Source organism: Muntiacus reevesi, chromosome 2 (genome assembly GCF_963930625.1).
Source record: "Muntiacus reevesi chromosome 2, mMunRee1.1, whole genome shotgun sequence".
In the NCBI taxonomy this organism is placed as follows: domain Eukaryota; kingdom Metazoa; phylum Chordata; class Mammalia; order Artiodactyla; family Cervidae; genus Muntiacus; species Muntiacus reevesi.
Genome location: NC_089250.1, coordinates 205,334,309 through 205,359,088, shown reverse-complemented (window position 1 = coordinate 205,359,088; position 24,780 = coordinate 205,334,309). Strand labels below are relative to the sequence as shown.

Below are 24,780 nucleotides of genomic sequence, written 5' to 3'. Positions count from 1 at the left end.
ACATGTTTACCTTGAACATTTATACTTAAAACAGGCTTCCCCAGTAGCTCAGCAGTAAAGAATTTGCCTGTAATGCGGGAGACACAGGTTCAACCCCTGGTTGGGGAAGATCTGCTGGAGGAGGGCATGACAACCCACTCCAGTATTCCCTCCTAGACAATCCCATACACTGAGGAGCCTGGCAGGCTACAGTCCATAGGGTCGCACGGAGTCAGACATGACTGAAAGGACTGAGCAGGCCTACTTAGAATATGAGTTGCAAATACTACAATCCAGCCACGTTGACATTAAAATATAAAAACATCAGTCAGAGCTTCTCAGCCGTAAGTGAACTCAGGGTTTACAGCACACACAAGTCCCTTTTCATTTGCACAAAAAAATGTCTGTCTTCTGCCCACCTTATTTACACATTTTGTCTAAGAACCATCGGAAAGATGGCTTATGACACCCGGGATGGTGGTTTCCTATATGAGGGACTGGGGCTACAGACCACATTGAGAAACAGGTGCACCATTCAGTCTCCTGTGGGGAGCTGTAAAAAGGGATGGAGGGCTCCTGCCGGCTCTCAGAACCATCCACAACCTTGGATTGAGCTCACTGAATTCAGGAGCTGAAGCAGCCCATTCATCATGAAGTTCCTTTTCAGCAGTGAATGCTCTTCTAGAAGATCCAGATCTCTCCTGGATTTGTGTAGAGGGTCACAGCTTCTGTATCCGTCAGAGTAGGTGAAGTTATGCTGCAGTAACAAAGAACACCCAGGTTTTGGTGGCTACAGCAACTAAGGTCTGTTTCGGACTCATGCTGTGTGTCTCGTGTTGGTCAGTGGGGAGAGGTCTGCTCACTCTAGTTCCCCAGGGATTAAGGCCAAGGGAAGAGGCTCCACCTGGATATGAGCTTCCATAATCACCATCCAATCACCGATGAATAGAGGGAGGAGGACTTGGTGAAACATGGCCTGGCTTCTATAGAGTCTGCCCAGAATTGACACAGGACAGTTGTACTCACAGTGTATTGACTAATCCATAGCTTTCCATAATTTCACAGTGGGCGGAGACAGGAACTCTTTCCACTTTCAGCCTGGAAGGAAAAGAACTAGAATGCCTGTGAGTGCCTGATAAGTAACTTCACTCTTGTCCGAGTCTTTGCAACTATGGACTGTAGCCCTCCAGGCTCCTCTGTCCATGGGATTCTCCAGGCAAGAACACTGGAATGGGTTGCCATGTCGTTTTCCATGTCGTTTTCTTCTGACCTAGGGATCAAATCCACATATCTTACATCCCCTGTGTTGGTAGTCGGATTCTTTACCACTAGCACTCCCTGGGAATGCCTGTAAACAGCCCTAATGACAAACACAGCTTTCTGTGGCTCCTCGTGGAAGGGACAGCCGTCATGTAGAGGATTATGTGGGCAAGCGCCCACTAGAAGACAGGCAATGAGGGCTCTCTTTTGTTGGTCACGTGGGACACCACACAGAAAGCAGAGAGGAGGGCCTTCCCTGGTGGGCCATTGGTTCAGAATCAGCCTTCCAGTGCAGGTGAAGTGGTGGATTGGGGAACTGAGATCCCATATGCCACAGAGCAACTAAGTTCGCACTATTATTCAGTCCATGCTGAGATGTTTTAGTAGAATCCATATCTCATATCTCCTGCATTCGCAGGCAGGTTCTTTACCACTAGCGCCATCTGGGAAGCCCAGGGCAGCCCTAAACTCTTAACTGGTCATACACAGATATTAGGAAGCCCTGAGGGCTTAGGTCTCAGCTGCCTAAAGCTCTCTCTTCCATTAGAATGATCTGAATTACACTTGATTTTGTTAAGCAAGGGTCAGTCTAACTCTTTTTTTTTTTTTTTTTCAGTCTAACTCTTACATCTATACATGACTACTGGAAAAACCATAGCTTTGCCTATATGGACTTTAGTCAGAAAAGTGATGTCTTTGCTTTTTAATATGCTGTCTAGGTTTGTCATAGTTTTCCTTCCAAAGAACAAGCATCTTTTATTTTTTATTTATTTATTTTTTGGAGCAAGCATCTTTTTTTTTTTTTTTTCAGCTGTCATTTTATTGTTAAGATGGCTGAACTAATTACAAATTTTAACTCTAATTTTGAAAATTTTTAGCCAGGTACCAAATTTTATTCAAAGAAACTGCTTATTTAAAAGTGATCACAGGACAACTCAAAATGTACAGCAAGAGGGATTAGAGAAAAATCTTACTGGCCAACAGATTGTTGTAATTCTCTCATTATATCAGACTCAAAACTTTTCATTTATAGTAAAGGTAAACTGTAACTTCAGTAGATAGCAATATAGAAAGATTTTATCACATTGACTAGTTTCCATTTAGTCAGTTAACTGTTTCTAGCTGTCTTAATGGGGATAGATGTGTTTACAGAACTGGCTGAGCTTGAGCCTTCTTTGCGAGCAGCTTTAGATCTGCAATGCAGCTGGCGATTGTTTCCTTCTCCTGCTGTGCAGAGATGCTCTGCACCACACACTTCTCCACCCAGTTTATCATGTGCTCTTGTTCCTTCTGACACATCATATTCTGCACAGAGATGTGGTAGTCCAGGCAATTCTTTACCTCCCTGTATACTCTATGCAGCCGTTCCCGGTAAGTAACCTCCAATGCCATAGCAATGTTATTCCTTTGGACATCAAAAAGCTAATGGTGTTTTTGAACCAGTGCCTGCTGTGACTTCTCCATATCAATAGCATCTGGATTTGTTTGATGGATGCCTGTTTCACCTCTTCCAGTTGGGCAATTTTTTGCTCATTGAGTTTATCAGCAAATTCCCCAACAGAGGCACCATAATTTTTAACCACGTAGACAAGGAGCACTATTGTTGATATGGCAGAAAAGGTCTCTGGAGTTATCACATATATTTCTTTGGAGAGTAAATATAAGATAAGCCCGGTTCCAAGCACATAGGGTCCTGTTACACCAGTTTTAGGATAAAGAAACTGGAAGAACTCCTCAGGGATCAGCCCAAACCGAACTTTTCTGCCATGTTCAGGAAGAGGTGGTACAGGGGCAAGACTTGGATGCCCTGTGTGCAGGATCCTCGCTGCCTGCAATGCCCCTGGACACAGGAGGGCTGCGTTCTTCAGAGAGGGGGCTGCTGCGGCGGCGGATTCTCAGGTAGAGTCCAAAAGCAATCAACCCGCCACAGTGACCCCGACTGGAACAAGCATCTTTTAATGTCATGGCTGCAGTCACCATCCACAGTGATTTTGGAGCCCAAGAAGATAAAATCTGTCACTGCTCCCAATTTTTCCCTTTCTACTTGCCATGAAGTGATGGGACCATATGCCGTGATCTTAGTGTTTTGAATGTTGAGTTATAAGCCAGGTTTTTCTCTCTCCTCTTTCACTCTCATCAAGAGACTCTTTAGTTCCTCTTCATTTTCTGCCACTAGGGTGGTATAATCTGCTTATCTGAGGTTTGTGATATTCCTCCTGGCCATACTGATGCCAGCTTGTGAGTCCTCCAGCCTGCATTTTGCATGATGTACTCTGCATAAAATGAAATAAACAGAGGAACAGTATATAGCCTTGTTGTGCTCCTTTCTCAATTTTGAACCAGTTGGTTGTTCATTATTGAGCCTCATACATGTTTCTCAGGAAACGGGTAAGTTGGTGTGGTAGTCCCAGCTCTAAGAATTTTCCATGGTTTGCTGTGATCCACACAGTCAAAGGCTTTCCAGTAATCATTGAAGCCAAAAGTGATTTTTTCTCTGGAATTCCGTTACTTTCTCTATGATCCAGCTAATGTTGGCACTTTGACCTCTGGTTCCTCTGCCTTTTCTAAACCTAGTTTATACATCTGGAAGTTCTCAGTTCATAGACTGCTGAAGCCTAGCTTGAAGGATTTTGAGCATAACTTTGCTAGCACATGAAATGAATGCAATTGTACTGTAATCTGAAATATCTTTGGCACTGCCCGTCTTTGGGATGGGAATGAAAACTGACGCTTTCCAGTCCTGGGGCCACTGCTGAGTTTTCCACATTTGCTGACATATTCAGTGCAGCACTTTAACAGCATCATCTTTTAGCCTTTTCAATAGCTCCATCTAGAATTCTGTCTCCTCCGATAGCTTTGTTCATAGGCATGCTTGCTAAGGACCACTTGACTTCACGCTCCAGGATGTCTGGCTCTAGGTTAGTGACCACACCATCGTGGTTGCCTGGGTCATTAAGACCTTTTTTGTAGTTCGACTGTGTATTCTTGCCACCTCTTCTTAATCTCTTCTGCTTCTGTTAGGTCCTTACATTTTCTGCCCTTGTTCTTGCCCATCTTTGCATGAAATGTTCCCCTGATCTCTCCAGTTTTCTTCAAGAGATCTCTATAGTCTTTCCCATTCTATTGTTTTCAGATTTCTCTACATCGTTCATTTCAGAAGGCCTTCTTATCTCTCCTTGCAGATCTCTGGAACTCTGCAATCAGTTGGGTATATCTTTCCTTCTCTTCTCCCTTGCTTTTCACCTCTTTTCTTTCCTCAGCTAATTGTAAAGCTTCCTCAGGCAACCACTTTGCCTTCTTGCATTCCTTTTTTGCAGATGGTTTTGGTCACTGCCCCTTGTACAATGTTAGAAACCTCTGTCCATAGTTCTTCAGGCATTCTGTCTATCGGATCTAATTCCTTGAATCTATTTGTCACCTCCACTGTATGATCACTGATAGCTCAGCTGGGAAAGAATCCACGTGACTTGCGGGAGACCTGGATTCGTTCCCTGTGTTGAGAAGACACCCTGGAGAAGGGAAAGGCTACCCATCCCAGTATTATTCCATGGACTGTATAGCCTATGGGGTCACAAACAGTCAAACACAACTGAGCGACTTTCACTTTCACTGTGTAATTATAAGGGATTTGATTTAGGTCACACCTGAATGACCTAGTGGTTTCCCCTACTTTCTTTAATTTAAGCCTGAATTTTGCATAAGGAGCCAATGATCTGAGCCACAGTCAACTCCACGACTTGTTTTTACTGACAGTATAGAGCTTCTCCATTTTTGGCTGAGAAGAAGAAAATCGATCTGATCTCAGTACTGACCATCTGGTGATGTCCGTGTGTAGAGTTGTCTCTTGTGTTGTTGGAAGAGAGTGTTTGCTATGACCAGTGTGTTCTCTTGACAAAACTCTGTTGCTTTTGTCCTGCTTCATTTTGTACTCCAAGGCCAAACTTCCTGTTACTTCAGATATCTTTTGACTTCCTATTTTGCATTCCAATTCACAATGATGTAAAGGACATCTTTACATCTGGTTTTTTTTTTTTTCTTTTGCCGTTAGTCCTAGAAAATCTTGTGGATCTTTATAGAACAGTCAATTTCAGCTTCTTTGGCATTAGTGGTTGGAGCATGTTTGCTAAGTCGCTTCAATTGTGTCCAATTCTTTTCAACCCTACGGACTGCAACCCACTGGACTCCTCCGTCCATGGGATTCTCCAGGCAAGAATACTGAAGTGGGTTGCTGTGCCTTCCGCCAGGGGATCTTTCTGACCCAGGGATCAAATCCACATCTCTTAAGTCTCCTGCATTGGCAGGCGGGTTCATTACTGCTAGTGGCTCCCTAGGACCTACGGAATGTCTGATTGAATCAGGAATCTCTATTTGTAACAGTAACCCAGGGGATTCTTTTCTCCACTGAAATCTAGAATGAGACTCAGTGTGGAGATCTGGCCTTCCCTCGGTCCAGGGCCCTGTGGGGCTCCTGGACACAAGGACTTTGTGTCCTCCCTTTTTCTTTTCTTTAAATATTTATTTAGTTGGCTGCACTGGATTGAAACTTGTGGGTGTAAGGCGAGCAGAAGTAATGCAACTTAGATTAGGAGTAGGCCTTCCTACTATCAGGTAGCTTTCGCTTAACAATGACCACTGTTTGCCAATTAGGACCAATTAGCTTTCACCGATGTTTGCCAATTAGGAAATTAGGAACGGGGCGGAAACCCCCTGGAAAGTCCCGCCTGCGCGAAAGTATTGACCAATGAAATTGTTTTGCAAATGTGTAACCAATCCGCTTCTCACTCTATAAATTTGTGTAACAGGTTGGGCTCGGGGCTCTCTGAGCCGCACCACTGCGTTGGTTGCGGCAGGGAGTCCTGACTCGAGTCAGTAATAAACTTCCCTTCCTGCGAGTTGCATTGTCTTGGAAGCCTTCTCTCTTCCCGCTCGGGGATTCGGACATCGGGCATAACATTTGGGGGCTCGTCCGGGATCCCTTTACCGGGGGAAGAGAACACTTCCAGGACAGAAGGGAAGGATAGATAATAGCACCGGTGCTCAGGAAAACTCAGGGGGCCCGAAAACCCAGCGCTGTGTTGTTAGCTGTCCGTGTGTTTGTCTTTGGTGTGCGTGTCGGCATTGTCTGAGGCAGGACAGGAAGCCCAGAGTAATTCTGGGGCCCTGCTGTAAAGCAAGGGAGGTATCTGGCACAGGAGAAAGCTTTCTCTAGCCGGCCTAAGGCCAAGGCCAGCGAGCGCGCTGGAAGGCAGCCGGCTTTGTGGGAAGGAGAGCTTCTCTCCTGATCCCAAGTCTGGTCTGGTCTGGTCAGGGGGCCCGGAAAAAACTCAGCGCTGTTATCGGCGGACGTTTGTCTGTCCGTGTGTTTGCCTTCTACTCTCCGTGTTTGTCCGTGTTTGTGTGTGTGCTGGCATTGTCTCTGGTCTCGTTCCTACTCTGACTCGAGTTTCAGTGAACAGGCGAACGTTTGTGGGCGCAATTGATGAGTCCCGGCCAGGGCTACACTCTGGCGGACTCTGAAGGCCCTACAATAAGTGAGCCTCAGTAACTAGAGCCCAACCAGGTGAAACTCTCCTTTCGCTACGATTGTCAGCAGCTGTTGCAGGAGCGAATTTTGGCAGAAGCGGAAACGGGTCCCAGGGGCCGACGGGAGGCCAATCGCCCAGCCTCATCTCTTGGACGAGGGGTTTTCTCTGTTGCAGCTTAACTGGGATTTTGAGCGAGCGGAAGGTAGGGAGCGTCTCCGAGTGTACCGCCAGACTCTGATTGCTGGCCTGAGGGCCACAGCAAGAAAGCCGACAAATTTGGCGAAGGTAAATTTAGTAAGGCAAGAGCCCACTGAAAGCCCGGCAACCTTCCTAGAGAGGCTAATGGAAGCTTTCATGCAATATACACCTATGGACCCCCAGGCTGAGGAGTCACGTGCTGCAGTCCTGTTAGTGTTTGTAAATCAGGCAGCACAAAAGATAGAGGGATTGGGAGAACAGATGATACAGGATTTATTGAAAGCAGCTTAAAAGGTATTTAATAATAGGGAGACCCCAGAAGAAAGGGAAGAACAAATTCGACTGGAGGAAAGGGAATTAGCTGAGAAGATCAGGAAGGAAGATAGAGAATATAGAATGAGGGAAAAGCGGAAGAACCAGAGGGAGCTAGCCCAGACAGAATTGAGGGAACCTCGAGACCCCTGGACGAGAGAAAAGGAGAAACCAAAAAAAGCAGGCCCTAAAAAAAGATCAGTGCGCCTACTGCAGAGAACAGGGGCACTGGAAAAACGAGTGCCCTAAGAGGGACCTGAGGAGAGGTACGACCCAGAGACAGAGAATCTCCCCTGGAACTTAAGTTCTATATGCGGGGGAAGACAGGGACTAGGGGAGTCAAGACTCAGCACCCCTCCCCAAGTCCTGGGTAACGAAAAGTAGATCTGGGGACCCACCAGGTGTCCCATTCGTTTTTGGTGATACCAGAATGCCCAGAGACTTGTTGTGGCCGATGGCATTCTCTGTGGATGCAGTCATGAGGAACTGGAAAATTCTGCTGAAGATTACATGTTAGATCTGAGGTACGGGGACCCTGAAAATCTGGAATTAGCGTACCTCTCTATGGTGGAGATCAGACCCAGAAAGTTACTCACTCACAGCTGTGGCACTTTACTTTGCTGATCAGTGGTGGGCTATTGAAAACATCTCTCTTCTAGAGAGGCTTAAGCAGGTGAGAACTCTTGGGGAGAGAATGGTTAACTCCTGTGAGGGTGAGATAGTACCCCATGAGCCAGGAAGCTCGGCGGGGGATCACTCCCCACATTCAACGTCTCATGGATGCTGGAATTCTCAAGCGGTGTCAATCCCCTTGAAACACCCCCTTACTGCCTGTGAAGAAGCCAGGGGGGACAGATTACCTGCGAGAAGTCAACATACGGGTGAGTGACATACACCCCACTGTCTCTAACCCATACACCCTCCTGAGCAGTTTGCTGCCTGAGTGAAGATGCCTTTTTCAGCCTACCCCTGGCGGCCCAGAGCCAGGAGGTATTTGCCTTCGAGTGGACCGAGGAGGAAGGCCAACTGGTAATCCCACAGAGGTTCAAGAGGCTCTGAGTGAGGACCTCTACGAATATCGGACTTGGCACCCAGAGGTCCTTCTGCTACACAATTAATAGCCCGGCAAGAGGTCACCTGTTTGGGGTATAAGATCAGGCAGGGGCAAAGGTGGCTAACCCACGCCATGAAGGAAACAATATTGCAGATACCAGAGCCCAAGACCCCCCGCCAGGTGAGAGTTTCTGGGGACTGTTGGATATTGCAGACTGTGGATTATGGGGTTTGCTGAGAAGGCCCGGCCCTTGTATGAGGGAAGTAAAGAGACCCCAAACTGGACTTGGACTGAGCCAATGAAAAAGGCTTTCCAGACACTCATATGGGCCCTACTAGAAGCCCCAGCCCTTGCCCTGTCTAACCCAAATAAGCCATTCCAGCTGTTTGTAGCTCCATGATTGCAGCGAGATACTGGCGGAGGCCCTGGCGGCACGAAAAGACTTAACTGATGTACCCCTAAACAACAGTGAGCTAGTATGGTTCACCGATGGGAGCAGCTACACACACTGCTGCTGTTCCTCTGGATTTGGTGAAATGCCGTATGCAGGCGGACCCACAGAAGTACAAGGGCATTCTTAATGGATTTTCAGTTCCGTGGTTTGGCCAAAGGATGGGCCCCGACCCTCATTGGCTACTCCCTGCAGGGGCTCTGCAAGTTTGGTTTTTATGAAGTCTTCAAGGTTTTGTACAGCAACATGTTGGAGAGGAAAATGCCTATCTGTGGCGCACATCACTGTATTTGGCTGCCTCTGCCAGTGCTGAACATTGCTCTGGATCCTATGGAAGCTGCTAAGGTTCGAATTCAAACCCAACCAGGTTACACTCTGAGGGATGCAGCTCCCAAAATGTATACAAGAGGGTTGCTCCTCTTTGGATGAGACAGATCCTGCTTTGAACGTACTGTTGCTGATTCCGTGGTGTCTGTGTTGAATAAAGAGAAGGGTAGCAGAACCTCTCAGGTCCTCAAGAGACTTGGATTTAGAGTTGTATGGAAGAGACTCTTTGCCCGCATCATCATGATCGGCACTCTGACTGCACTACAGTGGTTTATCTATGATTCTGTGAAGGTCTATTTCAGGCTCCCTCGCCCTCCTCCCCCTGAGATGCCAGAGGCTCTGAAGAAGCTTGGGTATGGACTGAATAAAATACAACTGGACGAGAGATAATCCAGGCTTGCAAAGCGTGCCAGCTGATGAGGACAGGAAAAAAGCAGCACACGGGAACGAGGTACCAAGGGGAAGAGCCAGGGCAACACTGGGAGATAGATTTCACTGAGGTAAGGTCAGGCAAGTACAGGTATCGCTGTCTGTTGGTTCTGGTAGATACCTTCTCAGGGTGGGTGGAAGCCTTCCCCGCTAAGGGAGAGACAGCAATAGTGGTTGCTAAAAAGATCTTAGAGGAAATAGTGCCTAGGTATGGGCTGCCGGTGACTATGGGCTCTGATAACGGACCTGCCTTTGTGAGTCAGATGGTACAAGGGCTGGCCCAAGCTCTGGGGATGAAATGGAAGTTATATTGTGAATATAATCCCCAGAGCTCAGGACAGGTTGAGAAAATGAATCAGAATGAAGTTGACAATAGAGACTGGCGGGGACTGGGTGATCCTCCTTCTCTTCGCACTCTTTCAGGCACGTAGCACCCCTTATAAGCTGCCCTTTTGAGATTCTGTATGGAAGACCCCTCCTGTGTGTATTAGAACCTAGATGGAAAGGCCCTTATGTTGTTTTCCTTACCACTCCTACTGCTGTAAAGGTCGATGGGATTGGACCCTGGGTTCACTGCAATCACGTGCGGCAAGCCACACCGGAAGAACAGGAAAAAGCGCGAGCAGAATGGAAGACGAGTCCTCACCCGTACTGAAACTGGTCCGCCGGGAGGTCTCCTAATTCTCCTGCTGATCAGCGACGGGAAGACTCATGAGCTGCTCAACGAGACCTCAGGAATCCACCCTCCTGGGTCCACTTATAGTGTCAGTGGCCCAAAATGGAGAAGAGGAAGATTCCTCTACTTGAACAACAGACAGGGGGGAATGTGAGGCGAGCAGAAGTAATGCAACTTAGATTAGGAGTAGGCCTTCCTACTATCAGGTAGCTTTCGCTTAACAATGACCACTGTTTGCCAATTAGGACCAATTAGCTTTCACCGATGTTTGCCAATTAGGAAATTAGGAACGGGGCGGAAACCCCCAGGAAAGTCCCGTCTGCGCGAAAGTATTGACCAACGAAATTGTTTTGCAAATGTGTAACCAATCCGCTTCTCACTCTATAAATTTGTGTAACAGGTTGGGCTCGGGGCTCTCTGAGCCGCACCACTGCGTTGGTTGCGGCAGGGAGTCCTGACTCGAGTCAGTAATAAACTTCCCTTCCTGCGAGTTGCATTGTCTTGGAAGCCTTCTCTCTTCCCGCTCGGGGATTCGGACATCGGGTATAACAGTGGGATCTAGTTCCCTGACCAGGGATCAAACCTGGGCCCCCTGCACTGGGACCATGGGGTCCCAGCCACTGGACCACGAGGGAAGTCCCCTCCTCCATTTCTTTGATTATAGGAAATGGCCTTCATTCAGGCTCCATGGCCTTCCCTGAGTGCTAATGGGCAGACTCAAGCAGTTGTTCATTAGAGAAGGGTAGGGATGCAAAACCAGGGAGAAGCCAAGAAAATTAACAGCAGCCTTGGGGTAAGAGCCTGATGCCCCATCAAGGGATGCACCCAATACCTTGGAGTTATTGTGCAGATATCTAGGTGGGAGAATTTGATGATTAACTATGGTATCCTGCCCACAAGCATGTAGACACCTGACCAGTTGGATCTGAAGTTTGAGACCATGGACGCCTACTTACCTCACCACCAACCCATCAGAAGAATGTTCATGCTATTGATATATGGCTAACGGAATATCACAATGCAATGAAAGAAAAAGTGAAGAAGAATGTTAAGTTGATCATACCCTCTCTGAACAATTGCTAGAAAACTCTTCACTATCTTCCCCAAATGGGGGACAGATGGGTTGGAGGGCATGACCCCACTGTGTCCCCCTGTGCCTGGCAAAGCAATAAAGCACTCCTTTTCTCCTTTACCCAAACCTCTGTCTCTGAGATTTTATTCGACATTGGTGTACAAAGATGCTGAGCTTTCAGCATCATCTCTAGCTTTGGGGCATTGTGTAACATCACCTCTTAGAAACTCAATTTTCTCACTTGTATGAAATGATTCTTATTGTATTTTTTAAATGCTGAATATTTGTTTTTTTATGGCTGTGAGAGCAGAGCTGGTTCTCAGCATGTGGAATCTTCCTGGAGTAGGGATTGAACCCAAGTCCGCTGCACTGACAGGTGGATTTTTATCCACTGCAAGACCAGGGAAGTCCCCTCCTTTTTATTTATTTTTTCTTATCTTTTTGTTGTTGCTGTTGCTATTAGGTTGACTAAGTTCTTTACATTTTTAGACATTAATCCCCATTGATATATGCTTTTCAAACTTTTTCCTTCCTTTCCATAGGCTGTCTTTTCATTTTCTTAATTGTTTCTTCTGCCTTGCACAAGCTTTTCAGTTTGATGTAGGCCAAGATGGAAATTTTGGATCAAGTGACTGGGGAAATGTGCTCAGAAGGAGAATAGGGTTATCATGGTACATCAGTGATACAAAGCTGAGCAAGAATGTGGTCTCAACTGACCACATTTGATCTAAAGAAAGTTCTGGAGCCAAAATTGTATCACCAAGTTAATTTCACCACTGGCCAAATTCTTCCAGGAGGAGAGGTTTTGGGCAGTTCTCCAGAGGTGGGGGACCTGGGGGATGGGTGTACTGTTGGCAAAAGAGTCTGGGTGGGGCACCAACAATGTCCTACAGTCCACTTATGCACTGTTCAGATCTACTTGCTTCTCCTGTTAAGTTCTCTTCATCCCAATACAACTTCCCTAGAATTCTGCTTGATCACAATTTCTGGGTAAACTTAGGAAAGGAAGATTAGTTCTAGAGACACAACTGATAGCTCTCAGCCCTTTCCCCTACATCCACTCATTCTAGCCCACCCCTTCCCTTCTGCTCCTGGCTTCAGCTAGTGTTTCTGCTGCTCTCTACACTTTGTCTGGGGATGGAGCCTGGTCCTCAGTTCTGAAGGGTCTGAGTCCCTAGTGAGCATGCTTTATGAGCCCATGCCAATGGCACTTGCTCACTTACAAATAAAACTTAGCATGGGGGCTTCCCTGGTGGTCTAGTGGTTAAGAATCTACCTGGCAGTGCAGGGGTGACCAGATCGATCCCTGGTCTGGGAAGACCCCACATACCTCTGTACACCTAAAGCCTGTGCTCTGCAACAAGAGAAGCTACCAGAATAAGAAGCCCTCAAACCTCAACAGGAAAATATCCTCCACTCTCTGAAACTAGAGAAAGCCTCCACACAGCAATGAAGACCTAGCACAGTCAAAAATAAAAAATACAATTTTTAAACAACAAACATACAGCTAAGCATGGGTAGCTGGAGATATTCCAATGGATCACCTGAACGCTAAGAACATCCTGCTGTCCCCAATTAGATATTGTTGGTATTACTTCCTGTTCTGACCATAGTCTGTTACCCTCTGCCCATCCTTGTTGTTAGGGAAAAGACACTGACCGAAATCGCCTACCCTAGCCAGGCACCATAGTAACCATTTGCGTGAGTTATTTTACAATAGGAAGGCCTAGAAAGGAAGATGGAACTAAGAAGCCACCACCAACCAGAAAAGTACAGGAAAGGTCAGAAGGAGATGCCATGCATTCTACCACCTCCCAGAATCCTTCTTACTGGCTTCCATCTTGGCTAAGCCATGCGTGCACCACCAGGAAGGATGCTGAATCAGAATGATTGGCCAAAGAAAATCTGGAAACTAATCCCATCACCATAAAACCCAAGACTGGGAGCCATGTGACAGATTCGTTCTCCTGGGTTCTCTTGAACTTCTGCTCCCTGCCTGGGCATCCCTCCTTAATACAGTCTGTCGCTTTGTCAGCTCATGCGTCTCCTTAGACAACTCATTCCCGAATGTCAGACAAGAGCCCACTCTTGGGTCCTGGAAGGAGTCCCCCTTCCTGCAACAGTATGGCATGTCCTTTTGTTGCCTGCTGGTCTATTGGCAGCAGGAGACCCAGGTGACCAGGCGGCAGATGTACCTCTAAATTTAATGGGATTCTGGCTGTGTCCTCCGGTAGAAAGGTCTCTCTCCAATCTAGGAATTAGACTCTGTAGACTCACAGGACCTAATGTTGGGAGACTGTGAGCACAAATTTCCAAGGAGGTCACTGGGAATAATGGAAAGTGCAGGTATATTTGTTTTTCTTTTTGTCTGAGCCTCATAACTTATGGGATCTCAGTTCCCCGACCAGGGATTGAACCTGGGCCACAGTAACGAAAGCCCTGAATCCCAACCACAAGACCACCAGGAAACTTCCATTTTCTTCTCATTTTGAAACGACACCCTAGTTTCCCATCTGTGCTCTTCCACTTCCTCTGGCCCTCCTCATCAAGCCCAGAGCTGCTCCAGAAGCAGAGATCAAACTTAGCTGGATTCCAGGGGTGCCAAGCACCAGACTGAGCCAGGTTATACCCTGGACACAGAGCAGTGCTGACTCCGTGCCTCCCATTCTCACTGTGGTGTCCAACCATGTGTCCTCCGAATGGGACATGAAAGGAACTATGGGATGACCGGGACCAGCCCAGACATCGGAGCCTGTCCTGAGTTCAAGGCCTCTACAATTTATTCTGTGTGATCTTGACAAGTCATTGAACCTCATCTGTAAAAGTGGGAATAAAAACCATGAGACCTAATTTCCAGGGTCATTTCAAGTATTAAATGAGGTGATATCTATGTATGAAGTGACCAGTGACATAATCGAGGCTAAAAAATCGGATTCATGTCCTTCCTCTGCACCTCATCTATGAAATGTAGTTCCCTGAGTTTCCTGAAAAGAACCTAGGGGACAAGGACTGTGGAAAGTCCCAGATTGGAAAGCATCAGGCCTGGCGGCTAGAGATGGTGATAATGGTAAAGACCTCTAACTTAGGAGCCCAATTCAAATCCTAGCTGTGTGACTCAGAACTAATCATGTAACCTTGCTGTTCCTCAATTTTCCACATCTGTGAAATGGGGAAACAGTGCTAGCCACTCCATTGCGTTTTGGAAAGGATATGTTATTATATGGAAAGATTTTAGAACAGGCCATCAGTCAGTGCTCAATGTTAGTCATGGGACTTCCCTGGCGGTCCAGTAATGAGGACTCCGACCTTTAACCGCCAAGGACCTGGGTTCAATCCCTGGTCAGAGACTAAGATTCCACAAGCCATGTGGCACAGCTGGAAAAGAAAAAAAAGTACTAGAGATGATGATGATGAAGACGGTTGAGCCACAAGACTGTGCCTTCCAGAAAGGCAGGATGCTCCTGGGGCTTGCTCACCCACATCCAGTCTCTGTAACAGTGCTGTAAGGCTCACAGATTCAATGAATGGACTGGACTGTTCTGCTCCTTCTGATGGTCCCTGCCTCGGGCCCCCATGGCCTCACTGCTCGATGGCCCATCACTCTATCAAGACAAGGCACTGACATAGGCACTCCTGGAGATCAGGTGCAGATCAGACTCCTTGGCCTGGTTTTGCAGAGCCCCCCAGTTGGAACAAGTATGTTCCTGCCTTCCTTCACCCACTGCTCGTAAAGGTGTCTCCATTTTGCGTGGCGTGCTGCTGGGGCTAAGGAGAACACCCTGCCTCCTGTCATGGGGAGAGAGAGACCAACATGTGGAGAACGATTGTGCATGGTTATCAGTGAGTGGACGAGGGGAGGATGGGGGCTCTGGGAGCCCTCAAGGGGCAGAGGAGACAGAGAAAGATTCCCTTAGGTGAAACCCTAGTTGAAGGTTAAATTATGAGAAGGATTGTCAAGTGAAGGAGGAGCAGGCTCACTCTCTAGGCAGGGACAGTCACAAGAGAGGGTAGTGCTGAGCAGGCATGCAGAGTAGGACACATGGGTGATGCAGAAGGTAGGGAAAAGCAAGAAGTAAGGTTCAAGGCTGCACAGGGACTAGGGGACTGAAGGCCTTAAAAGCCAGACTACAGAGTTGGGGTTTTGTCCTGTGGGCAGCAGGGAGTCAAGGAAAGGTAAGGGGGTGGTGGGAGGGGGCAAGGTGCCCTTGCTCTTTCCTATCCTGTCATATGTTACCAACAACCCATCTCTGTGCTGTATCTAGCAGCTTTGTTTGTCCCTGAAACCTGCCAAAGATATACCCAAACTCAGGGTCTTTGCACTGGCTTTTCTCTTTGCCTGGAGAGGTAACGTGAAGATTTGCTCAAGATTGGGCTCCACATTGGAGTCAGAGGCTCTGGCTTGAATTCCTGTTCATTTGTTCTGAATGGGGCTCATGATGGAACCTGGTGGATGACATAGGGTCATGACTGAGCAACCTGGTGGATAGACAGACAGATCTCTTGGGAACACTGTTGCCAAAATCTCGGCTCTCTGTGCACCAATATCAAAAAGAAATAGGGAGACAGAGCTATGGAGGAGAAAGAAAGAGCAGCTTTATACCTGATCCAGGAACAGTAGGCTAGTGCCTCAAGAAATGTGTCCCACCCCCTCCCTGGTGAGTAGGGCAAGGGTACCGAGTCAGGCAGGAGTATGTGATAAGGATCAAGGCAGCTACAGTGTTGTATTTTCTCTTCTGCAATTTCAATAGCATGGGGACAAGATTATGGTGTGTGCAGGGTCCTAGAAGGTCTGTCTCTCATCTTAATAAGCTTCAGCCTCACCTGCTGCTTCACCTTTGATTAACAACTGTTCTGCCCTTTGGGCTTTCCTCATAGCTCAGCTGGTAAAGAATCTGCCTGCAATGCAGGAGACCCTGTTTCAATTCCTAGGCCGGGAAGATCCCCTAGAGAAAGGATAGCATATCCACTCCAGTATTCTTGGGCTTCCCTGGTGGCTCAGCTGGTAAAGAATCCTGCTGCAATGTGGGAGACCTGATTTGGATCCCTGGGTTGTGAAGATTCCCTGGAGAAGGGAAAGGCTACCCACTCCAGTATTCTGGCCTGGAGAATTCCATGGACTGTATAGTCCATGGGGTCGAAAAGTGTTGGACACGACTGAGCGACTTTCACTTCTTTACTTGCTCTGCCCATTGGATCTCAGAGAAGGTCATGGAGGCCGGAGGCCTGCCTACAAGGAATGGTGGAGAAAAAGGCCTCTGCGCCTGGAGTCCCACAGGGCCCTGCTTAGCATTAGCATTAGTATGGCTGGTGGGGATTGGGCTCCAAGCCTGAGATAGTGGGACACTGAGGCTTTTGCCACTGGTTGGAGGTGTTACATTGGAGGCAAGGAGCTCAAATAAGTGAAATATAAAGGAAACCAGTCCTGAATATTCATGGGAAATACTGATGCTGAATCCGAAACTCTAATACTTTGGCCAACTGATGGGAAGTACTGACTCATTGGAAAGGACCCTGATGCTGGGAAAGTTTGAAGGCAGGAGGAGAAGCGGGCGATAGAGGATGAGATGGTTGGATGGCATCACCAACTCAATGGACATGAGTTTGAGCAAGCTCTGGGAGCTGCTGATGGACAGGGAAGCCTGGTGTTCTGTAGTCCATTGGGTCACAAAGAGTCAGACACGACTGAGTGACTGAACTGAACTGGAGGCATTACATTCCATATCAGCAACTCTTGACGTGGTCAGGAGAGGGTCTCATAGCAGAGGTCAAAGCACCTGGTGGGTGAAGTTAGTGAGACCCTAAGATGCCAAGATAATTTTTCTGGTCCTCAGATGAGGAAACAAACGGAGGCTCAGAGAGGTTTAAGTAACTTGCCTAAGCTAGTGATGGACAAAGGTAGGATTTTTACCCAAGTCTGAAAGTAACCTGAGTGCTATCTGCTCAGTCGTGTCTGACTCTTTGTGACCCCATGGAGTGAAGCCCCCCAGGCTCCTCTGTCCATGGTGTTCTCCAGGCAAGAACACTGGAGTGGGTTGCCATGCCCTCCTTCAGGGGATCTTCCCCACCCAGGGACTGCTGACTCTTAAATTGCTAGGATTTCCCAGGCATCAGCTTCCACTGAGACTGAAACAGAGATGGAGATATGAGAGGTACAAGGCGGGGCAGGACGAGGCGGGAGAGCTTCTGCTATCTGCCAAGACAAATGCCTTGGAAAAACGGAACTGGGCCTGGGATAGGGGGGAAATGCTTCAGTTGTGGAGGCCCCTGAAGGGTCCAGAAAGAAAGTGAAGTCACAAGAGGAGCAGGAGACGGTGGGGTTGGGTCAGAGTGAACCTGCCCTCTGGGGTGAGGCTCGGCCTATGTACGCTGCCCACATGTGAATAGCTCAAGATCGCGTGTCTGGCTCCCTCCCCCCCTCCCGCCCTCCTCTTCTTCTTCTTCCTCCTCCTCCACTACCTGGCCCTGCCCACGCCTCAGTGCACCCACTCAATGGGCCTAGTCTAATCCTCTGACATCACTGCCTGCCCAGCACAGGCCCTCCCTGGCAGCCTTGACAGCCCCCACGCTCAGAGACCCAATTTAGGATCTCCCACCTCAGAACTATGTCTTCCCTCAGCCTCTTCCCTCCTTCAGATCACAGTTCAAATTGAGGACACCCTAGAGTCAGTCCCAAACTAGGGGGCCAAGCCTACGATCTGTCCTGGCCTTGCTGTGTGCCTCCGGGTAACTAGCTGGCCCTCTCTGGGCCTCAGTCTCCTTGTCTAAATCCCCTCTACCCTCAGTTATTCACATCAGCCTGTTCTGGCTTCCTCTCAGCACCTTGGAGCTTTAGGAAATTTTATTTTATTTTTAATGAGCTCACAGGTTGGTTGTTGGGGACCACTGGACTGTGTGGCCATTATTGTTCACCCCAGTGCCAACACGCAGGAGGGGATCCACTGACACCTGCTGACTAAAGGTCTACATGTGTGAATGAAGGAACAGATGCAGCTCCTGCCTTGTGGTGGGGCTCTGGATATGACTGTTTGTTCACAAGCGCGGACGCACGTGCACTCCTGTGTTTGGCGCTCCCTGGCAGCGTGTGTGGTATAACACAGTTGTGGGCATGTCCACTAGGGTGTCAGCTTCACAGGGGCAGGAATTTGTGTCTGACTTGTTTCCTGCTCTATCCCAGCTCTATCTGGAACAGGGACAATCATGTGGCTAGTCTCAATACATCCTTGATTGTAAAAACATATGAAAGTATATACACACATCTGGTGTGGGTCCACGTTGCAACCTGTGCATATAGTACAGTATAGTGTTAGTCACTCGGTCATGACTGACTCTGAGACCCCGATGGATTTAACCCATCAGGCTCCTCTGTCCATGCAATTTCCAGGCAAGCATACTGGAGTCGGTAGCCATTCTCTTCTCCAGGGGATCTTCGGCACCCAGGGTCGAACTCGGGTCTCCTACACTGCAGGCAGACTCTTTACCGCCTGAGCCACTGGGGAAGCCCAAGACATGTACATGGTGATGCCACAAGCTTAGCTTCTCTGTACACTGGTGCCTGATCAAACCTCAGATAAAAGATTGGGGTGAAGTAGAAAGGGAGAGCTTTACTGCTTTGCCAGGCAAAGGGGGATACAGCAGTCTCTTGTTCTCAAAACCATGTCCTCTCTGGGAAAGATATTGAAAAGTTTTCTAGTAAAAGAAGATGTGATCGGCCTGTGAACATTTTCCTGATGCGTTGGTGGTGTCAGATACAAATTAACATATTCAACCTTCAGGTCCAACTGGCCTGCCTTCTACATGTTTGAGGGCAGCATACCACAACTTCTTCCACCCGGAGGGGGTTTCAGTACCTGCAAAATCTTTCAAAGATATCGTTGTATGTATCTCATGATCTGGGAATCAGCCCCTTGCCCCAAGGTTGCTCTTGATTAAAATCAATTTTTCTCTAGTTTTGCTTTTCCTCCCATCTGTAATTAACAGCTAATTAACAGCTGCCCATATCAATTCAGGGAAGATCATGGAGTCTGCATGAAGGCTGCCTCCTGCAATATCAGAGAAATGAATGGTGGGTGGGAGCTTCCCTGGTGGCTCAGTGGTAAAGAATCCACCTGCCAATGTGGGAGACATGGGTTCACTTCTTCATCTGGGCAGATCCCACAGACCTCAGAGCAACTGAGTCTGTGTGCACAACTGCTGAGCCCTCACTCTAGAGCCCGGGATCTTGAGGAACAATAGAAGTCACCGCAGTGAGAAACCTGTGCCTGCAACGAAGAGTAGCCCCACTCGCTGCAACTAGAGAAAAAGCGCTCGCAGCCACAAAGATCCAGCACAGACAAAAATAAATAAATAAATATATAATATTAAAAATACATTCAGAGAAACCCTTAAAAAAAACAGAAATGAAGGCCACAAAGGCCTTGAGACAAGGAGACCCACAGGGCTGTGCACCATATCACATGCTCCCATGTCTAAGGGTGTGGGTGATGTTGCTTACACACCATCCCCCTGTCACATTTCCAAAATCCTCCAGTCCAGGCCCCAAACGCTGAGTCCCAGTGGGCCAGAGCAGGGGGCTGCCTCCTCCCAGGAAACTAGATTCCAGGACGTGCAGAGCCGCGGGGAGCAGGGCGGCCCCTTTGTCCCCCCCAGATAATCCCCTCCCTGCCTGGCTCCCTTTCTCCCAGGAACTGTAGAGTGAGGTCAGATTTGGGGGCTGAGGGGACTAGGGTGTCACTGCAATGCCCCCTTCCCTAGCTGTCCCCTGCCTCAGGGGCTTCTGCACCTCCCCCCACAACCCCCAAGGTATGACTTTCCCTCTCTCATGGGTGGCCCGAGGGCTCAGACCCAAGTATATAGCCACCTGAGGGGCTAGAGGACAGGTGTCCCAGACCCACCGAGAGACTGCAGAGAGGAAGGATCCAGGAGAGACCATGACTTCTCATCTGATGGGTGAGTGAGGGAGACAGGGCGCAAGGGTCCTGAGACCAGGAGTGAGGGGTACCGCCTGGGCCCCCTGGCCCATCTGACTCAGGGACCTGGCTGCTCTTGCATCTGCTGGGAACCTCCGAAGCTTACACACAGAGGACTTCATTCATCATTCATTCATTCAAGACTTACTTCTGGAGTGCCTACTGGATCCTAGGTACCAGTCTAAGTGGGCTTCCCAGGGGGCGCTAGTGATAACCTGCCTGCAATGCAGCAAACTGAAGAGACCTGGGTTTGATCTGTGAGTTGGAAAGATCCCCTGGAGGAGGCATGGCTACCCACTCCGGTATTCTTGCCTGGAGAGTCTCATGAACAGAGGCTCCTCTTGAGAACAGTCCATGGGGTAGCAGATAGTTGGACACAACTGAGGTGACTAGGCACACACGCACAGTAGTCTAAGTATTGGGGCTATTGTTGTTGTTTAGTTGTGAAGTCATGTCCAACTCTTTTGTGACCCCATGGACTGTAGACCTCCAGGGCCCTCTGTCCGTGGTATTTCCCAGACAAGAATACTGGAGTGGATTGCCATTTCCTTCTCCAGGTGAACTGCCCCATTCAGGGATCAAACCCACGTTTCCCGCATTGGCAGGCAAATTCTTTACTACTGAGTTGTCAGGGAAACCCAAGCATTGGGGACACGGCAGTAAAAAAACAGACAAAATGAGATTTCTTTCTGCAGAGACACAGTACATGTGATCATAAGTAAATTATCATGCCAGTGTGTCTTCCCAGTTAGCGCTATTGGTAAAGAATCTGCCTGCCAATGTAGAAGACATGATACATGGGTTTGATCCCTGGGTTGGGAAGAACCGCTGGAGAAGGAAATGGCAACCCACTCCAATATTCTTGCCTGGAAAATTCCATGGACAGAGGAGCCTGGCGGGCTACACTCCATGGGGTCACAAACAGTTGGACACGACTGAGCACCCACACAGAAGTGAGAATTTGTATACAGTGATCCAAGTTCGTTGAATGAATGAATGAACAGGGCTTCACCTCAGGCCGTCCCTTAAGTTCTGAACTTCTGGGAGTTCCAGAATGTAGACAGGGAAGCTAAGGAAGCCGTCCTGGTCAACCTCTCATCTCCATCACTGCTGGTGACTCTAAGTTTTCTTTTCCTTTTTTTTTGGCTACACCAGGTCTTAACTGGGGCAGGTGGGATCAAGTTTCTGACCAAAGATTGAATCTGAGCACCCTGCATTGGCAGTGCAGTTTTAGGCCTTGGACCACCGGGGACGTACCCAGAGGGGCTTTTGAGTTGAGCCCTGAAGACTCAGAAGAAGCCCTGCATGGGTTTGCAAGGTGGTCCTGGCAGGGCCCAGCAAGGGCAAAGTCTGAGTAGGCGGATGCTGTGGAAAAGAGAGGACAGGCCTTGCAGTCCACAGTGAGGACTTTACTAGTCACTGTGTGAGGTGGGAGCCATGGGAAGGTTTGGACAAATGAGGGATCTAGCTGGACTTGAAGAGCTTACAGGTGGCAGAGGGAGACAAGGGTAGAGGCAGAGACAGCAGCGGGGAGAGAAATAGCTTCTAGAAACACCTTTTATTTATTTATGGCTGTGCTGGCTCTTCGTTGCTGTGCTCAAGCTTTCTCTAGTTGCAGTGAGTGGGGGATACTCTTGAGCTGAGAAGCGTGGACTTCTCCTTGCAGTGGTTTCTCTTGTTGCATGCTCCAGGCACACAGGTTTCAGTAGTTCTGGCTCCTGGACTCTAGGGCACAGGCTCAGTAGTTGTGTCACGACTTAATGATTACCTCATGGTGTGTGAGATCTTCCCAGACCAGGGATCAAACACGTGTCTCCTGCGTTGGCAGGTGGATTCTTTACCGCTGACCCAGCAGGGAAATCCACATGTTAGAAAACTTTGTATGAAAATAGCAGATAGGTATAGGGAAACGTGCACAACTCCTAAGCATATAGCTCAATAAGCTTTCACAGAGTCTAGGCATACTTGTCACAAGTACTCGGATCCAGAAACACAGACCTAGGGAGCTCCCTGGTGGTCTGGTGGTTAGGATTCTGGGCTTTCACTGCCCACGTTCAGTCCCTGGGCAGGGACCTGGGATCCTGCAAGTGTCACGGTGTGACCAAACACAAACACCAAATCCCACAGACCTCATGGCCACCTTTTAAGGACACAGCCAACAGGATTGTGTGGGTTGAACATAGGAAGGAGAGAATGAGGCGTCCAAGAGGATCCCGTGACTTTGACCTGAGCATCTGGAAGAATGGACATGCACTTTTCTGAGATGGGGAAGACCAGGGAAGGAGGGGCACAGGGCAGCTAGAGCTGAGCAGTGGATATTGTGACTTGAGATGCTTATCAACATCCAAGGGAAAATGTCAAGTGGGAAGTTGAATACCTGGGTCTGAAGGTCAGTGGAATTTTTTCTTTGTTTTTAATATTTATTTATATAAAATTGCATTTAAAAAGAAAAAATAAAAATTTATCTTATTTGGCTGTGCTGGTTCTTAGTCGTTGCGGCATGCAAATTCTCAGTTGTGGCATGTGGGATTAGAACCCTGACCAGGGATTGAACCCAAAGCCTCCTGCTTTGGGAGCTGAGGTCATTAGATACTGGACCATCAGGGAAGTCCCAAGGGAATATTCTGGGCTGGAAATAATCTGCTTACAGGGTGATTGTGCCCTGAGTTGCACACATAAGGCCGTTGTAACCACAAGGGCTGTATCCATATGAGGGGCTGTTCTGATGAATGAGTGAATCAGCAGGTGAGGTCAGGGACTTGGTGCTGACCTTGTTTTCTTCCTGCCAGCCCCCTTCTGCCTGCTGACCCTGCTGCTGCCACCTCTCAGTTTGGGAGCCCCCACGTCCACAGCTGAGTCTATCAATCAAGCCTATAACCTGGCGCTCGACATGCAGTTGCAGACTTCAGCCCTGCTGCAGACTTATGTGAGTGACAGGGCATGAGCAGGGGGTGATGGGAGGAGGCTGTCCCCCTCCTGGCCCAGCCCTGGGGAAAGGAGGCAGAACAAGGCTGGAAGAAGCCTCCTCTGTGGGTCCTGGGGTACAGAGGCTCGGCCAGCTAGAGACACGCCCACAGGAATGATGCCACTGATGGCTGGGTGACCTTGGGCAGGTCATTCCTTCTCTCCCTGTCTTAGCTTCCTCATCTGCCAAATGGGATGGTGATTGTGCCCTGGCTGACCTCTCAAGACTGTTAGAAGATTCGAAGGAAGCACCTAGAGGGAAATTTTTTCCAGGCTCACGAGTCTTTCCATAATCACCTCCTGCCCTATGCTTTCCTAAGCCTATGCCTTGCTGGGAGACTCAGTCTCATGATCTTACTGGCTCCTCAGAGAGCCCTAAGAGGTAGAATTATGACCTGTTTTTACAGATAAGAGAACTGAGGGGGCTTTTTTAGATTAAAAAATTTTTATTTTAATTTTTATAATTTTATTTATTTTTGGCTGTGCTGGATCTTTCTTATTTAGTTTGGGTTCTTCTCTAGTTTTGGAGAAGGAAATGGCAACTTTTTCCAGTACTCTTGCCTGGAAAATACATGGACGGAGGAGCAATTATGCTATAGACCATGGGGTGGCAAAGAGTCGGACAGGACTAAGCGACTTCACTTCACTCACTTCACACTCTATCACTGGAGAAGGAAAGGGAAACCCACTCCAGTATTCTTGCCTGGAGAATCCCATGGACAGAGGAGCCTGGCGGGCCATGGTCCATGGGGTCGCAGAGAGTCGTACACGACTGAAGTGACTGAGCTCTGAGCACCTCTCTGGTTTTGGTGAGTGACGGCTACTCTCAAGTTGCGGTTTGCAGGCTCCTCACTGCGGTGGCATCCCTCGTTGCTGAGCACAGGCTCTAGGGCTCACAAGGCTTCAGGTGTTCTGGCGCGAGGGCTCAGTAGTTGCAACTCTCTGCCTCTAGAGCACAGGCTCAGAGGCTATGGCCCACGGGGTTAGCTGATCTAGGACTCATGGGATCTTCCTGGATCAGGAACCCGTGTCTCCTGCATTGGCAGGAAGATTCTTAGCCACCGAGCCACCATGGAAGCCCTCTTTTTGACTTTCAGATGTGGACCATGTATAAATGTCCTTATTGACTTTGTCACAATACCGCTTCTGTTTTACCCGTTGGGTTTCTTGCCTGCGAGGCATGTGAGATCTTAGCTCTTCAACCAGGGATTGAACCTGCAACCCCTGCTTTGGAGGGCAGAGTCTTAACCACTGGACCAGGAGGGAAAGGCCAGGAAACTGAGCTTTAGCGGGGGAATAATTTTCCTGACGTCACAAAACTGTCTGGAAGTTCAAAGCAGCAGCCTGCTGGCTGGGTCTGGCCCACAGATGCTTTGTCTAGGCCATGCGATGCTTGTTCAAATTTTGCACATGAAAACCTGTCAGAAACAGTCACAGGGGTGCTGTTGGCCTCCAGTCACTGTGGCCCACCCCCACCCCATCTGCCTCTTGTCCAGGTGATGTGATCTACTGGCCCCTGGAGGCCCTGGTTTTGTGACTCTTCCACTGAACTACATTCTAGGTCCAC

The 24,780-nt window shown here is 48.4% G+C and overlaps 1 pseudogene; it reads right to left on the bottom strand.

Moving 5' to 3' along the window:
* Nucleotides 1-2,031: 2,031 nt before the first annotated feature.
* LOC136159059 (ATP synthase F(0) complex subunit B1, mitochondrial pseudogene) lies at nucleotides 2,032-7,754 on the bottom strand (annotated as a pseudogene).
* Between the last annotated feature and the right edge of the window lie 17,026 nt (nucleotides 7,755-24,780).